General features: G+C 41.6%; 1 protein-coding gene across 1 annotated transcript in view; it reads right to left on the minus strand.

The window, feature by feature from the left end:
* glceb (glucuronic acid epimerase b) overlaps nt 1-15,838 on the minus strand; it is a 47,364-nt gene that overhangs the window by 20,462 nt on the left and 11,064 nt on the right. The window contains exon 2 of the mRNA XM_068571157.1: nt 5,773-5,888. The gene's annotated coding sequence lies outside the window, so the exon portion shown is untranslated. The remainder of the gene's footprint in view (nt 1-5,772; nt 5,889-15,838) is intronic.

Consider the following 15,838-nt stretch of genomic DNA (forward strand, 5'->3'; position numbering starts at 1 on the left):
TGCGTCTGATTATTAATACCACATAAAAATTATCATTGAGATTTAGAGGCGCTGCTTTGTACAGGAATGAAAAGAAAGAGCAGAGAGGAGCTGTGACAATGCTAAAAATGCGAGGGACAGGGCCTGGGGACTGCACCCTGAAAGATAAGTAGGACCGGCCCCGTCAGGGAGCAGACTATAAATAATTGGTTCTTTTTATAGTGATTCGTTGCCGGTGTTGAGCTCAGGCTCAAGGTGGATAGACACGGGCTTAAGCACTGCAGCATGGAGAGTATCCTCATGCCTCTCGCCGACTATGAGGCCATCCGTCAAGAAAGCCATGTCCCATTTCCTCGACGTCATTTACACGCAACAGTAAGCACACTGGAAGAGGAGTTAATGTCACGGGTGAGCAAATTACATGATGCAGTTTGTTTGCGGATCAAAAACCGTGAGTGTTTTGATTCAGGCGATACCTCCCTCTGTTTGTTTCTCATCCACATCCGACACATAAGTCGGCACTTGATCATTTACCACCTGGTTGAAGTCAGCTCGAGGGAGGTTGAGAGATCCACTAGTAACTATCGAGAGAGTGATGGAAATGTCATTTAAAGAGCAAGAGAGCTAGACAGATTTTTTTTTTAAAAAGAAGAGACGAGCAAGAAAGAAAAGATGCAATGATGTGCCATGTTGCATTTGATGCCGGTTATGGGGAGAAAGCATGTAATACAGATTCTCGGCCAGCTCTAAAAGCGGTGTTGGGCTACTTTTGATGGTGGATGCAACGCATCGGTTTCTAGAACAACGACGCAGGGTCGTCATCGAGCAGCAGGTTGACCAGTCGAACGCGTGCAAGCGCAAAATTCTGGTGGATCACTTTCTTAAAATCCTGTCCTAACCTGAATGTGAAGCGTCTCCCTTTTGCATCTGATAAACTTTAATTCTTGGACCTTACAACCAGACAACCCCCACCATTCAAATATACATGTTTATTTGAATCCACATAAAAGAGTAACAACTGGAAACCAAGTTGACAAAAAAAAACTATTTAGTCTAGTTTAACGTCGTTATCAATGTCCTCTGTGAGTCCACAAAGGAGGATGTTTGTGAATCACATCCTCTGCTGATGTTTGACTTAATTACAAGGCAAGCAAACAACATTGTGCTCGTTGCTCAGACAGTAGCTGCATTGTCTCTGGTGCATTTCAACCCAAAATTCCCTTTCATCTACTCGGAGTCTGTTCTCAGTAGAACAGCAGCGTTGGTTGTTTATTTAAAAAGCTCAGCATGACTTGTGTTCAGCGACCTCTTCAGTTGTTTGAATGCTGACTGACTTCACTCAGTAGCAAAGACAGGATCTGTGTGTCGCACGACCACAGAAGCTGTGATGGAGAGAGTCAGAGGGAATAGTGGAGCGAGAAGTGTGTGTGTGAGTTACAAGCAGACTGCAGTTTGTATCCCTTTTCTTGCCAATGTCGACTTTATCGTTCTACATTTTTTTCCTACAAAAGGAAATCCTTTCCTAACCTTAACCACAGCCACAATCTGTAGCTTGAGAAAAGGCTTTGGGACAGTCGAATGCATCTTTTTGATTTCATCCTGCAGGTATGAGGACTTCTCGAGGAGATATAGATGGACCTTTGTGTAATCCACGTGTTATCAGCTCAACTCGGGAAGTGTTGCATCGATGTAATCCCTCTGGTAATAACTCTGTTTTGATCTGAAGTGAAGACTAAACTGAAATATAAAATATATATATATATATACAAAATAAAAGACAGATGCAATGTGACAGGAGGTGAAAGACAAACTGTTTGAGTAGAAGAGTCTTCCGTGCCTGGGAGATTAAGAAAAAAAGACCCGAAAAAACAAAAGCAGCTTTTCGGTTTACGTGCTCCCAGAGAACCGCCTCAGGAAATTGAGAAGTGCCTTAAATAGCAGGGAGTGCCTTGTTGAGATTTTAGATGGTTACGAGACGCCATCATTCTTTGTGCCTGAATGATACCTGAATAATAAAACCACGGAGGTCAGAAAAAGAACAAAGGAAAGCTCTGGCATATTAAAAATCTCAATGGGAAGTGATTTTCTCTTCGCTCAACAGCAGCCGGAAGAATGTGAAGGAAGTTGGTGCCACTTGATTATTTAATCCCCGTATTAACAGTGAATCAATTTACAATTAGCACAAGATTAACGGCCCGACTTCCACTGAGCTGCTATTTAGAGGGAAATGTGTTATGTATATGAAAAGGCTACGATTGCATTGTTTAGTTTAGCTGCACGCTGCAGCTATTTGGAAATGTATTACATAAGTGGGTCCTCTCCAATATAACAATGTGCTACTTTTTTTTTTGGATTGGATAGTGAACTAAATATAGGTTTTTGAAGAAGTCACCTGGTGTTTTGAGAAACTGGGATTTTTCTTGATGAAACGATTTAGCGGCAGAGAAAAGAACCAGTCAGCTTCATCAAAAATGAAAATAGTCACATATTTCAGCCCGAGATGTACGATTTAAATTATTCAATAACTTTGTAAAATAACCGCCAGGTCACTAAAAAAAAAAAAAATAGTATTATATAATCACTACATGCTAAATTTAAAGTGGGGTAACAATTACAAACCGCTGGTAAATCCCATCTGACTTCATAAGAGTTTAATGATAGCTGGCTGACAAGTCCGACATGATATTGCTGACAGCTCCACAACCCAGCTGCTCGGGAGAACACGGGCTTCACCGACGAACAGAGCGAGCGACTTCACAGTCTTGAATTCCTGCGGTCCCGGGGGCGCTCGCACGCCCGGCTTTATTGCCGCTTCTGCAGATCGGGCTGTATGTAGACTTTGATCGTTCGCCGTTCAGCTGTGATGGAACGGAGTGTGAGGGATCTCTGGGCGCTTCATCAAATGCAGGAAGTGATCCCTTGGCTTAAAACTATGGGTATTAATTCGGCCTCACACGGACAACAGATGCAAATATTTGGATGTCTTTATCCCACAAAATACCCCCCCCCCCACACACACCCTCCCCGCCTCCCTCCCCTCCGAAAACAAGGCTGGGAATATTCTGGCAGGCACGTAAAGTGCTACTATCGTTGAGTTTTCTTTCCGTGATGAGAAAAGGGTTCGGTATGTTCTCGTGAAATCAAAATGTCAAAAAGACATCGTGCCCTTGTTGAATGCACTTCAAGTCATGCCAACAGCTAATCTCTTCCCTGATCCCCCAGCGCAGAATCGACAACATTTACAACGCGTGCAAAACGGCTGCGGCGGCCAGCATAAGGATGGGTGAATGGAGTTGTTTTTCTTCTCCCGCTGTCCTCCGGTGTAAAAAATCATGAGCAGTCATCGCGACAATAAAAGCTGAGTGCTCGTGAGCCACCCTGAGGGAGCGATTGGAGCGGAGGCCCGGAGCACGCGTGAGATGCAGGTGTTGTAGCCCTAACTAACCTCCTGACATTTTCACTGCTCCCCTCCACGGATGAAGCGAGGTACGGGGGTGGAGAACGACGGTAAATTATCCGCTTATGCTGAAGCTGTGTGGCATGTTAGATCCTGTGGATATGCGGGAGGAGGAGGGGAGGGGGGGGCGGGGGGTAATGCGTGTATTGTTGGTGCCCGATTGTGAAACTGTGAGGTATCAGGAGTGAATTCAAGGCAACAACTGACTGTCTGGTTCCATTAAAGCCGCCATTATCTTTTCAAAAGAAGCGCTGGTACATGAACAGATCTTTTTGTCAGCTAAATACCTTCATACACCCGCTCCTCCGCCCTCTTCAGGCATGATTTACTAAATTTCTGGAACAGACGGGTCACAGGAATTACAAAAAAAATAAATCATAACTCTTTGTCTTGTAAAAGGTTGCTAAGCTACAAGGTTGAGTCATACTTGTGAATCACTTATCTGAGGTCACATATGAAGGTCCTTTACACTTGAGATGCAGGCGAACCTTTAAAAGAGGGGCAACTTCACGTCACTTGTGATTGTGTAGTGTGACAATAACTCAAGGTTGGAACATGAAAGGAAAGCAGAGTATACTTAAGAGGAAGCAGGGCGAGTTAACCGGCGTCATTTGATGAAGAATGAGAATCAGCAAACACTCACAATTGAAACTGGAGGCAGAGAATGTTTGAAAAATAACTTGTGTTAATAAATTTGTGTTTTTCACGAGCGACAACACAGCTACAAATCAAGTAATGGAGGTTTTAAATGCGATCCAGCGAGTTCCCACGAATCTATAAAACATGCACTAGCAGAAAGCTCGGTGTGACTCCAGGCCTGCGTGAAGCATCTCCTAAAAGAGTGGCAGACATTCAGCTCCCAAATCTACAGCCACACAACAGACCCGACAAGTGAACTCGCATCACTGCTCAATAATACAGCTTTGTTTAGAGGCAGCCCAGAAGTGAGTAAACCGCTTTGAAGTTAATGCGCCTGTGCGTTTTATCTCTAGGAGGATTAAGCAGGTCATTACCAAAAAGCTTATAACTGAGGCCTACTGAGGGATTAAGCAAACTCCTAATCAAATGGAGAGGAGACAAGAGCAAATATATAAATAAACAACCATCTGCATCTTTTTTAGAGGCAGGTCGTGTCGTCTGCTTGTCTGACAACATCATAGAAACCAAATCGGGGTGGCAAAAGACGCTAAGGCCAGACCCAAGTCATGCCATTTTAAGAGTTTAGTTCACATGGTATAGACGTGTTTTAACAGGAATCGGACCGTACACTGCCAACTGTATGAATCAGAGCATTCAATAATTAGAAAACTGTACACACACTAGCAAGTACACAACAATTGGACCGTTGAAGTGCACTCAACCAGCGGAGCTAAGGAAATGACTGACTGGACGACTCATTTAAAAGGAGAATGTCGCTAAAATATGTGACTTCATATGTGTGTATTAATTGTTTTTAGCCTTGGGCAGCATGATATCTCTGGTTTCTAATGACGCTGCATTTCTATGTTTTTGTCAGTTCATTAAGTGAAGACGTGAAGACATGAAGCCTGCAGCTCCCTTGAAGTAAAAAAAAAAATACTCAAGGGTCTTCCAATTAGAGACAATAGCACATTGATACTACTTTTTATAACGTGATTGTCAAACAAATTGTTCAATTAGTTGTGCAAAACAAAGTAGCAGCATATGTTACCAAGAAAATAACGAGTTGAATAGTATTTTCCCTGTGGTTGCTATAAAAAAAATACACAAATGATTAGAACATACTGACAGAGCAGTTTCAAATAGACGCGGTATAAAGTGGTGCATCATTACCCAGATATTATAACACTGCTGCGTGCGTGTGTGTGTGTGTGTGTGTGTGTGTGTGTGTGTGTGTGTATGTATATGTGAGTCTCTTCATGCTGAGACACACTAACCTGTGTTATAAAAGCTAATGAACCCAGAGTTAGTTCAAAGAGCTCCGTCTCTCCGTATGCTTTCAAAGATGATTCAGTGATGACAAGAGGAGGAATGCAGGGCTGAGTGAGCCTCGTAGCAGCGATGCCTCACCATTTCATCAGGCAGGCAAGACTGAGACTTTTCTTTTTTCAACAACGCATATAAAAGCATGGAGAAGATGTAAGATTTAATTTGTCCATGTCATGGAGTTTAGCTCCAATAAAGGAGAGGTTGTCCTGCATTCAGTATGGTAGATTTATTTCATAAAAACTAAAGTGAGGTATTCAAAACACCTCACTGAATGGTATTTTAACCTCGTATTATGTGCACACACCTACTATATGATGACTTGATCATCAAAGTCCTGGATGGAGGACTGAAACGATATTGATACTGACCTCTATCCCATTCACAAAGAAACGGCCGGCTGGCTGCACATCCTGTCAACATCCACCACCGAGTCTGTCCACGGCTTTGCTCTTCAGGTATTTTCTGCTCTCGGTTTCTTCAGCACCTACACATGACGGAGGAGACAGGGGAATTATACTAATGTGACTTCAAGTTGAGTTCAAAAATGATTGTGCAGCCATTCAATGTAAAGATACGGCATTTTTGTCTGAATATGAACCGACACAGTGAACATATCTGTAGATATTGTCACTCCCTGCTTTTGTTCATGCCATTCACATTTGAGTATGTTTTTTCAAGTTCTACCATTTTTCATTAAGGAAGTCCAGATGTGGAGCGACCCGTTGAACATTGCTTCCTTTCTTTCATAAAATATTATATTGTATCATATTCATCATATCAATACTATTATTATATTTTTGTGCAATACTGTTATATTTTGTGCCTTATTCTTTCAACTTAAGTTTATTGTAATTCTGTGTTAGGACTGAGCAAAATAAGCTTTTTATTGTATAGAATAACTGTCTGTTATCTGTCCATATGACAGTAAAAACATCTTGAATCTTCTTTGCTTGCGATCCTTAATTCAAAGCCACATCTACTCGTGCCCTCTTGGTCACATGTCTACGGGTTTCTGCCGACAAAGCGGCATTTGTTACTCAACTGCATCAATTTCAAATACCGGCTTATTGCCATTGTAGTGGTGAATAACCGGCTTTAACCCAGCGTGTATTCAGGGAAAGTTATTAACAGGTTGTCTGTCACATGTTGAATATTGACGCAAACAATTAGATAATCATGAGGATGTCAGTAATCTGTGAATCTTGATCTAAACTCCATATTCTCCTCATGAAATCTTTGAACAGGGCAAACGTTTCTGGAGGTAAATTATGAAACGCTTCTGAACACGAAGCAGCTTTCCAATACCTTTCTGAAGAAAACTAAAATGATCAGCTGTTTGTGTTTTTCCACTGCTAATCACAACCTGAAATCAATGCTGCAAAGACCCTTACACCGACGCTCTATAAATTAGGACCAGGAAACACATACATAATTGTAATTATAGCTGTGATGAATTTATAGGCTTTTCGACAGCAGGGTCATTAATGTACAACCAGTCTATCAGAGCAAATGCTCTCAGAGTGACATGGACACTTTGCGCCGCAATTAATCTCACCAATCTATTTCTAGCCCTGTTGAAACAGGCTATTAAACCAAAGAAAGTGCTAAATTGCCACATCAAGAGAGAAAACCGATCTTTTTTTATGAAATGCGCTTATTGACAAAGCACTTAAATTAGATATTGTAGAAATAAAAACAGCTGGGCTGCCTCGGCCGTTGCAGTTTTACAATGCTTGGAGAGTAAATAGACAATAGGACGCGATGAACTCATCAAATCATCTTAAAAAGTAATTAAATTGCAAATTAATTAAATGAGTTGAAGCATCATTTGTTTGTAGCCATTGTAATTAATCCCTATTCAATGTATGACATTTCATTTTGAGTGCTGCTTCCTTGTTGAAGTAAAACCATCCACCATTAACACAATTAGTCTCCTACAAATAGGTAGCGACAAAATATGCAGAGAAATCAGCTTTTTCGGCATTTGTCTGTTATCAGATTAGCAAAAAAAAAAGAAGCAAATTATTTCATGTAAAAAATATATCGGCATATATGATTTATATACTGTAAAGGGTCTGAGAAACCAAACTATTCAAATACTTTTGACATATTTCTGCTGTGGTGGCACATTGGACGTGTGTGTGGGGGTGTGGGTGTGTGTGTATGTGTGTGTGTGTGTGGGTGTGTGTGTATGTGTGTATATAACTTGCCTTCTTCTGAAAGACGGCACATGTTGTACCCAGACAGAGTGAAAAGGAAGTAGAAATGTCAGCAGTCTTAATCAATATTCCCTGGCTACTGTATGGGGCGCACTGATGCTTTTTTTTTTTTTCGGCAGGTGTGCTGCAGGCAGATGGTGAGAAGAAGAAAATGAGAGTAAACACCAGCCTAGAGCAGCTCATTATTCCTGGAGCTTATCCTGCACTGCTCCTGCCATCTATGCATTTTCTAGGCAACATTTCAGATGTCTCCTCTCTCTCTCTCTCTCTGAACATCCGTCTCCAGTGTTGCTTAAACAAGCAGCTACATTGAGGAACTTCGAAGGCATCCAATTATACAGTGGGGAATAACAAGCTAATACTTTAAGGAATGTCAAGATTCCCCAAATCAACAGTATACATTTTCTTCCAGATTTTAAAAAGGTCACTGTTATACGGACAGGTGTTTTTATTATTGCGTCCATCCCATTCATATCAACGAGGATAGCCTGAATCCTAGAAACACATGTCGCTAGTTTGAGCTAGCTGTACCTGATCAAATGGCGAGTGTGTTGATAAGTGGTGCACGCAGCAGAGGCCAGGTATCTAATGAGCGAGGTGACTGTTTAGACATCTTGTCACTGCATTAATAATGAGATGCAACACATCTGGATCTGTCAGATTTGGCCAAGCGGGAGATTCATGTGAAATTCTGCTCACCAATGTCCTGGAGAACCTGAACGTAGTTAGATCTCTTAAAACAATGTGTAAATACCTTTTAAAACACGTGTTTCAGTTTGGTTTAATGGTATTTTAATTTAATTGTGACGGTAAGTGTAAAAGATGCGTCTTGTTTGTTTTAATCGAAACATTTTGTCATCTTAAAAAAAAAAAGATTGTCCAAAAACAGGTGTAAGCTAAAAAAGAAAATCAGCCAAAAAGGGCACGTGAAGAGCGCAGACCTTCGCAAATGCTGTTTCCAAAAGTGAAATGGTATTATGTGGTATTTCTACACTTGAGCACCAAATCACATGAAAATAGAGCCAATAGTTTTTACGTAAACCTGCCGACAAACAGACAAAACAAACCAAAAACAGAAGTAAAAATCAAAAAGGCGTTGATGGACCATGTTTGAGGTGTTTTTCTGCAGCACACAAAAGCTGTTTTTGCGTTTATAATAAACTACAATTATGTCCGACTGCTTGCTAAAAATCTTCTTTTATTGCCGAAGCTCAACTTCAAACGCTGAAGTTGAACCAAAAGCTAAGGATGAGTTATAGAAATAACCTCTTGAAGATGCGTTAGCAAGGGCAGTGAAACTCGAGAAGCACTCCAGCTCCTCTTCAAGGTGGCTTATGTGTGGCTCTTAAAGCTTAGCACCGCGCTGACACCATTTTCATAGCCTTTACATATTGTCCCCATTCATTCGACCTTTCTTAAGCAACGGGTTGACACCTCGCATATGAATCATGAACATAAACTTCATGGCGCTCTCCCGTGAATACATTCTGAACATTAGGCCGAGGGTATTTCTTTTACGGCGGCTTGACTGAGGAATAATATTAGGCCATTAATTATTCTAGTCGCGCCTCATTCGCTGCCACCCTGACACAAGCAGCCATCTATCAAGACTCGTAGTCGGGGTAAAAAAAAAAAAAAAGAGGGATGGAGACCCATCTGTTGGGACGTCAGAATCCATCCATTCTCTCTCCGGGGAGTCGACGGCCGGCCAAACGCCGAATGATCGCGCAACCGATGCCACGACGGTGCCGGCCAATCGTTGACCATCTGATGCCCGAAGCGATCTCCAAGATTCCTCCCGTCTGCAAAGTGAAGCGCTCAATTAATTGAGATGTCTGCTCGTGGAAGCCGAAGCGAACCGGTTTAAAAAATGTGCTCACTTCTTATCGCACATTTCATTCAACCAAAACTTCATCACACTCACACACACACACACACACACACACACACACACACACACACACACACACACACACACACACAAACCCTGAGACTTTGTGTCATACGCGCTTTCAGAGTCAACGCAGCATCGTTTCAATTTGAGCTGGAATTAATAAAGATTTATTTATCGATCACTGCAGATTCCCCGCCCTTAATAAATGAATTGTCTAGTCAGTAAAAAGTTTTAAAATACATTTTACATTACTAAACGATGAATCAATATGAAAATAATTAACTTTCTCGGGTTACTTTCTCTTAATCGAACTATGCAGGAGAGACAGACCGCTTCTAACTCAAGGGTCTATCTTCCAGTGTGTGGTCCACTGTGTGTATGTGTGTGTGTGTTGACAAAAAAACATACATTTAAAAGTTTAAATCTGTCATTCAAAAGATGACTAAAGCCTTTTCATATACTATGCGTTCTTAGCTTTCTCTACCCTAAAGGTTAAATTAAACATACACTCTTGAAAAAGGAGACTCTTGCTCTTCACATATTCATAACGACCCGTCAAAAGCAGAAAAGAAATCTTCAAAGAAAGAATACGATGCTTTTGTATTAATACTAGTCCATCAAAGAAATATGCATGGACCAAAAATAAAAAGATCTTTAATTCAACCCGCAATAAAAAACACAAAATTTGGGGGCTAAAGCTAGTCAGCAATGAGAGGCATATTCTCTAAAAGCTCTGGCCCTGCGCCAACCTCTCCCAACTCTCAAAACATTCGGGTCATTTTCACACTGGATTTAGTGAACAATGAGCGTTTCAGTGGGCCGGCATCACACGCTGAGAGATGCGTTGTGGTTGTCACAAGTATTCAGGGATACGGACCGTAAATTCTGATGTTATTTAGTGGCGCTTTGCATATATTTGGGGGTTTCCGTCGCTACCTTTTTGTGCCCAGATTGGGAGCAGCTGTTCACCCACTGTTCGCTCTCTTCTTTCCCATCATGCACAGACTGTTTTCCATTTGTGAAATCCCCCGCCAAAAAAAAAAAACACTACATACTTCCACACTTGTGGTACACCTTTAGCATCATAAGTTAGTTACCCTTCATGTAAACACACACCCACACACGCACGCACGCTACTTTTTGCATTCAGTCATTAGATCACGGTAACATCGGCATTGGAGTGCCACGGTTAAAGGATGAGGCAACAAGCACCAACAGGCTCTGGGGAGGGAGCTGCTGGAGTCAATGCGCAAACGCAGGAGAGAAAAAAATGAAAAAAAAGAGAAACTTGAGAAGTGAAGTATCTCTCAGAGCCACTCCTGCTTCTGCACTCCAACTGTAAAGTGAAGAAACAGGATGAAAGGATAATACTTGGAGTGGGAAGCAGCAAAGGCAAGCTTGCAAGAGGAAGCCAAGATGAAAGTAAATAGGAGTTTGGAAGTTTTTGGAAGCTGAGTAAATACCCCGGTGCCTGTCAAGACTCTGCGGTGCTCTCTGTAGTGAACTCTGCTTTCATGCTTGTAGGCGAACGCTGCCGGTGGAGAGACTCTACCATCGGATTCCAGCAATAAGTCAAATAAATAAAAGCGCATAGAAAGCAACCTTTAGCAACAGCAGTCAGCCAGTAACGGCGCAGGGTTTCTTTTACGTCATTCAGTATGCAAAAGCTGAAATCGTAAACTCAAGGCCCGTGTCCACATAGCATCTTTCTTTTTTTCCTGACACAAATGCACCTGCAGGCTGTAGGGGAGCACTGAGCCCTACATGTTATTGAAAAAACACTGAAAAAAAAAAAATTCATAACAATATCTTGCAAAATATCCCCACTCTGACAACCACTGTATCATAGATTTTCAATAAGAAACTCTCGGAGCGGCCACACCAAAAAGCTCACAAATAAAAGTGTTCTTATGAGTCTTCATTTACCACAGATATTTCATTTTGCATCTCGCCTCATTGTGTGCTTGATTAAATGGAGAAAGTCTACTGATTATTTATACGACAGATTAATCTGCTGCTGATTATTTTCTTGCATAATCGAGTCATTGTTTTGGCCACAAAATGTAAAAAAAAAAAGAAGAAGAAAAATCACAATTTTCGAAAACATCTTCAACTTGCTCGCTACGGAATGGAGACCACAACAGCAAATCTTCCAACTTCTAGTATCTGGGACCAGTGAATGTGAGACAATTTAGCTTGAATAAATAAAAATAAACAATATATAAGAATTCATAAAATATCCAAATAGCTGTACTTTTCTGTTGACCCTCAAATCAATTCATTGATTAATGTTTTAGCTCTAAAATGAAGAAGGTCTGTTCAAACCAAATATTACATTGATGATTTCCTGCCTCCCACAACCCGCCCCAAAAATGAAAACAGTGCCTGAATATATATATATATTTGTCAAAGGACAGTGGATGGGCACTCTTGCAGAACAAGTACAGAAAGTCACGTCCTGCCGGCCTCTGTGTCTCTGACGAGCAGCTCTGAACTTGTTGGTAGCACAGACAGCTCGGTGTGAGCTCCGGGAAGAAAAAAAAAAGAGCAGAGGGCTGCGCCCCAGCTGCCTTTCACACGAAGACAAGACTTGCATCTTCAGAACCTTGTTAGTTCTCTGAAAAGGCCACCGACTAGTTTGGAATATTAAGCAGCCCGTGCTGTCGGAAATCAAAAGGATTTTGGAAGAGAGTGGGAAGCGTCTGAAAAAGCTTTGATGGTATATATCGCTCAATCTCTCGCAGATATGACGGAATGAGGAAATAAAGACAGGGGAACAAAGGGCTTGTGAGAGAGGAGGGTGGCAGAGGTTACTCCTCTCCTCCCAGGATTCTGCATATGCGTATATCATTATGCCTCAATCAGAGACTCGCTCTTAAAATGTCAAGACTTCTGACTGAGGTAGAATGCACGTGAGGGACCGAAATAGATGAAGAAAAACAGGGAAAGTGGGCCACCGCAATGTTCCAGGTCATTTATCATAAAAGCACAATCAAGGAAGGCCGTCGCCTCACTTCCAGTAATGTCCAAATGCAAATCACATTTACGGCATTAATAAGCTATATCAGTGCTGTAACGTCCGAGACCACCGCTTCTTTACTCTGTGACGCACAGGAAGCATCCATAGAAAACGAGACAGACATTTTTGGACGACTCCTAATTCACTTTCTATTTCCGGTCTGTCGTCTGCTGGGACGGGGAAATTGTAATTAGGTTGTGGAGAAAGAGGAAGGGGGCGTAGAGGGGACAAAGATGACAGTGGAGGGAAGCAGAGTAGAAATTGTTTTAGGAATTCTGCGATGGAGAGGAAGCGTTTCAACCAATTCTCTCTCGGCGGATCCGAGGTCAGGTTCCCAGAGAAACTATTTGATCGCAGGAATAATTACAGACACAGCAGGTTCCCTCTGAAAGATTTAACACACATGAAAGACATGATGGGGTTGTTCTCGTTGTGACTCAAAGACAAACATGCTCATTTAATAATGAGAAAATTAAACACTTTGCAAAGAGATCACAATTTTTGCTTGAAACCCGTCTCACGCGATACGACCTTCCTTCTGTCACAGAACAAAATAGGTTGTTGCCCTTGAAGCTCATCAGACTTCAATATCCAAGACGAGAAAGAAAAAAAGCCAAGAACTTAAAAGTCGCAGTGGAGATAATCAAAAGAGATCAAATACGTGAATACTCACGAAAACTGGAGAATCCAACCGAAATCCAGCAACAAGGATGAACATTTCTGCCAATGGAAGAGGTCCATGTCTCTTTCGGCAGGGTGACCAAAAACTAGTTTGTCAGATTGTACAACAAGGCCATGCCAATTCTTTGACACCGTTCACAAGTTCAACAGCTTGTTAGTCAGTTTGTAATCCAGAGCGTCCATGTGGCTTGGCTTTAACACGTCTGCGATGGTCCAAATGTCCACTGGAAGCATTTCAGAAGTGGAGCGTCTAAAGTAGACACTCACACTCTCTCTGTGTTAAAACTATGATCAGTTAGCTTTTAATGTAAGCATACTGATGAAATTAAGACGCGAGCCGAACGGTAAAAAATGGATGAGGGGCAACCAAAACTCAACAAATATTATATAAATACACATTTAGTTTATGAAGCAGTGTGAGCACATGCTTCTGGGTCGTTGATATCAGCAAAGAGGTGCACCGATACAACATTTTAAGATTTGGTCATCCCAACTTGAGTGCTTAAAAATACTATTTCAGTTCTGTCAATAACGTTGAAAAAACGTCAGATGTTCCTCACTTTCTCTGCAATGATGCTGTTGCTGACATTTTAACATACAAAGAGAGCATTGTTCTTTGCAGTTGGGATGTTAATAATTAACCGCGTTATCAGTTATACAGTCAAAGGAAATATTTTTTTAAAAATTGGAAAGGCTGAGCAAAACCCAGAGGAGTGGCTTGGGAATACTGTGTCCACTTTAAAAGGTCAGCCCACTTTGAGTGTTCCTGCCGCAGGTGGAGTTGTAGCATTTATTCACTGTACACACTGTGTATAATGCTCTATATTTAATATCAGCCATTTTATTAGAGTGGCCAAATTCAAAGTGTGATATTCATGCTCATGATATTTAATATAGTGCCTTCAAAAACTCCCATAATGGAATAGAAACAGTGTAATGTCCATGGCATGCACACCACCATGTATTAACAATCCCACAATGCAATGCTTTGTATTTTATAGGCCAGAAGTCATGCAACACTACACCGGTCAGTAATTAGGAAAAATGAGTTCATGGTGAAATCTCAGATTACTGTTGCCTATCGAGTAAAATAGAGTGTATATTACATATAGAGTAGCAAGTGACCTACAGAGTTGTCCTATTTACTGCAGCTGGAAACATGAATGACCTCATTCATTACCTGGAGATAGGAACCTGTCTTCCTACAAGGCAACGGTGCTAAATCACAGCATTAAGTCTAAAGGTCCATTAAACAAAACCCTGAACAACAAAAACACAAATTTACAAAGAGACAACTTGGTTACTTTTTTTGTTCATCTACAGATCCCTTTGTCCATGACAACTCATCTATATGTGCAGCATCCTTCCCTTTTTGTGTCCAACACAAACAACGCTCTTTCCGCGGTTGTATAATCACAGTGTCTGTTTTACATTAGATGGATAAAGCGGGTTCAAGATATGACTTTGAGATAGCTATGGTAAATCAAATTCGTCATCGCCAACAGGGCCGTCAGAGCTGAGCTGAATGGCTAATGTGCTACTCGGGCATGGCATCGGGTATGCAGGAGGTACGGGCGGTGGAGAGGCAGAGGAGAGGAGACATGCCTGAGCTTTGATGGTACAGCAAACACTATTTATTCAGCTGCACTTTGTCATACGTGGAGCGCTACAGAGACAGCGACTTCACTCCCCTTTTTTTTGCAGTCAGCATTCCTGGGGATTATAGACTTCAGCTGCATTCATAATGAGAAGGCTGATGTAAAAAGAAATGTTAAAGGGAAAAAGGAGAGCAATCATTAAAGTCTTGTGCAAAAATAAATGATCATGGACACTCATGCAGTATGCCTGCTCGACACTTACATTAACTAACACGGAGATCAGTTGTGTAAGAAGACAAGGCACTCCCTCTGAATGAAAGTGTATACTTGTGGATCGGCCAAAACATTACGTGACATTGGGTTTAATATATTTAACAAGCACTAATTTGAATGAAACTGAAGTCAAATCGGCGTAGAAAGTCGTCCAAATTCTGACGTAGAAGAAATGTAAAACCTCTTTTGAAGCCAATCTCTTTGCATTTGCCTGATCGACTAAAGCCTGTTGAGAACTTTGAGAACAAAGGCACTTTTACAGCTTCTCCACCCGGCACCAGCCACCACTGATTTACAACAGATTTACATTCGTCTGACACTCTGCTGAGACTTACAAGCAGAATTACACTTTAATAACTCATTGAATGCAAAGCGTTTAACTTTTGCAAAAAGCATCCAAAGGCCTGTTTGTGCTTTACCTCCCCAACATGTCTTTTGATTGTTGGAGGAAGCGGGAGCACCCTGGGGAGACCCACTCATTGGGGAGAACACGCTTGCTCCAGACAGACAGGCCAGCAGGTTTTAGCAGTCTTGCTGTGAGGCAACAGTGCTAAACCACTGAGCTATTGTGCAGCCGGAAATGGCATTGGAATGTTGTGATAATATTTGAACAACGTTGTCGACCAGTCAGCTCAAAATCATAACCCCTCCTGACCTGCCAGCAGCTCATCAGGAGCGAGGCTGCTGAAATGACAAAAAAAAGTCCTGTTCTTTTTGTAGGAGGAGAAAAGAGCAACGGAGGACAAGTTT

The sequence above is a fragment of the Clinocottus analis genome, unplaced genomic scaffold (assembly GCF_023055335.1).
Source record: "Clinocottus analis isolate CAN_PGR_092001 unplaced genomic scaffold, fCliAna1.0.p SCAF_1, whole genome shotgun sequence".
In the NCBI taxonomy this organism is placed as follows: Eukaryota; Metazoa; Chordata; class Actinopteri; order Perciformes; family Cottidae; genus Clinocottus; species Clinocottus analis.